Here is a 2,989-nt window from a genome sequence, read left to right on the forward strand (position 1 = left end):
TGTGTTTAACTAATGTTACTTGAGAAGCAGATAAACCTTTGTTATGTAAATATTCCACACATTTACCTAAACTAGGTAACACGATTGTGTTTTCTAAATTATCCACAGATGTTAATCTAACAGGTTTAGATAAACTAGTAAGAGATTTATTTTTATTGTATTTAACTCTGTCCTTTTCCAGCATTAAAGCTAAATCTAAATCAGACATATCTTTAACTTTAGCAGTTAACACCGGTTCACTTGAAAAAAGATACTTACCTAAATAAAAAGTACCGTTTTTTAAATGTTTAGAGAATGTGGTATGATGAACATTTAATTTTTTAATGAAATCTACTTGTTTTGTTGAAAAAAAATATAATATACTCATATCTCTGTTATACATATATAAACTCTTTGAGGTTGACCCGCTAGGGTTATTTGCTACTCTTATGGTATTTAATGTGAAAGTAGAGTCTAACAAATAATATTGTTCTAATGCAATTTCTGACCCTTTACTGTAATTATGGTAAAAAGGAAAAACTTGTAAAGAGAAATTTTTCAATCCTTCTTTATGTAATAAAGGGATTAATAAACCGCTCTTTCTATGAGACAAATTAATATAGCCATTTAATCTAAAAGCCAGCTGTGATGATGAACCTACATATTTTCTACCTGTAGTAGTATGTGTAAAGATATATATACCAGGTATTCTTTGTTTACTGTTAGGTAAACCAAGTTTATCTTTAAGAACATCCTTAGTTATACTTTTTTGATCTAAATTAGTTAAAGTAAAACTTGCAGTATCAATTAAAGATTTTAATTCTTGTTCTGTAATTTTAATATTACAGTAAGCCAAAATTTCATTAATTTTTTCAGCAGTCACAATTCCACCACTATTAATTTGCTCCACAGCTATTACATGTGCATGTTTATTAGGACCAGATCTACCCAATATCTCTTTTCAACGATTATCCAATGTAGGTTTATCATTGTTTTCAGGAGAATCCTTTTTTTTAGAGTTATTGTCTTTTCCATTGTTATCCTCACCATAATTATTATTTTTTTCAGAGTTGTTTTTAAACATATATTTTGGTTTATTGCTACTAAAGTAACATTTATTAACTGTTAATTGAAAGCTTGTTGAATATCTTAAATATGTAAGAAATACATGGTTTAAGTTCATAGCCCCTAGTAAAGAACTTATACCAGAAAGGTGTAACCCAAAGATAGCTAAATCTACACTTGGACCACTATGACTTTGTATACCTGATAAAGGTGGATAAAGAGTTCACCCTGTACCTACTCCATTTTCTATACCTCCTGCAAATAAGAATAGAACAATACTAGGAATTAATAATAAGTAACTAATATTGTTAAGTCTGGGGAATCCCATATCAGGTCCTCCTAGTCCTAATGGTAATAAAAAGTTACCGAATCCACCAATTAAAGCTGGCATAACCATAAAGAAAATCATTATTATAGCATGAGCAGTAATAATACTATTATATAATTGGTTATCAGCAATATACTGAACACCAGGTCCTGACAGCTCTAATCTTATTAAAACAGAAAAAGCAGTTCCAATTAAACCTGCAAATAGTGCATATATTAAATATAATACACCAATATCTTTAGCATTTGAAGATAAGAATCATCTTTCAAATCACATGCTAATTCCTGATGTTTTTATAGTAAGATTACTGTATTCATTCTTTTTAGATAATATAACGTTCCTAGCTGATAAGCTCCTAATAGAAGGGGAACAAGAGGTCACATACATCTAAAAAGATAAGCGTAGGTATATATTTTATTCATATAAAAAATATTGCTAAAAAAGTTCATTTTACTACACTTTAAGTTATAGTAATAAAATTAAACGGTTTATCGGTTTATAGGGTTTCTTTTTCCCTGTATTTTTTTTTTGTTTTCTCAATAGAATTTTTATTACAATTTACTTGTAATAAAATTACAAGTAAAAACTTATTCATTTACAAGAGCCACCTTACTCTTTTTGTTTCTTTTTTTTGTTTTCTCAGAGAATTTTTATTACAATTTACTTGTAATAAAATTACAAGTAAAAACTTATTCATTTACAAGAGCCACCTTACTCTTTTTGTTTCTTTTTTTTTTTGTTTCTTTTTTTTCAATGAAAATATACTATAAAAAAAAGTAAATAACTTTACTTCCTAACTAGGCTAGTGAATGGCTTATTTAGACCAAAAACTAGGCAATAAGGTTTTACCTTTACAAGAGGTTTAGGTTAAAAACTTATTACTGTAAAAGAGCCACCTTTTTCTGTTTGTTTATTTTTTTTCATTGAAAAAAAAGAAACTATAAAATGAAATAAATAACTTTACTTCCTAACTAGGCCAGTTAAGGACTTATTGAGACCAAACATGGTTGCTCAAACCTGTAAACCATTGAAAGCGGTGCTAACCATCACCTCATTCCATGTAAGTTATCCTGTAATTGAAATGGTGGCGCGTGATATTCAGGAAGTCCACCAATGGGATTATATAGAACTTAATAGTAATGTTATGGGTATACTCTAAAACAAAACCCAAGTTAATCGTTATGAAAATATATAACCTGTTAAAAAATCCTATGCATTAGATAAAATTTAATAGTAATGTTGTGGGTATACTCTAAAACCCAAGTTAATCGTTATGAAAATATATAACCTGTTAAAAAATCCTATGCATTAGATAAAATTTAATAGTAATGTTGTAGGTATACTCCAAAATAAAACCCAAGTTAATCGTTATGAAAATAGATAACTCTTTTTATTATTTACAGCTTATTTCTCCTTAATTTTCTTTAGCTCAATGGTTTATTTCTATCCCCCAGCTTTTTTTTATTTATATAAATTAAAAAAAGCTGGGGATACCTGAGGGCATCCCCTAATTTTTTTTTCTAATAATTTCATAGAAATTATGTCGAAAAAAAATAAAAGGGGATAGTTTCTTTTTTCTGTTTGTTTATTTTTTTTTTGATGGGGGGGGGGGGGGGG

The sequence above is a fragment of the Alternaria ventricosa genome (genome assembly GCF_023758065.1).
Source record: "Alternaria ventricosa strain BMP 2768 chromosome Unknown scaffold_47, whole genome shotgun sequence".
NCBI classification, from domain to species: domain Eukaryota; kingdom Fungi; phylum Ascomycota; class Dothideomycetes; order Pleosporales; family Pleosporaceae; genus Alternaria; species Alternaria ventricosa.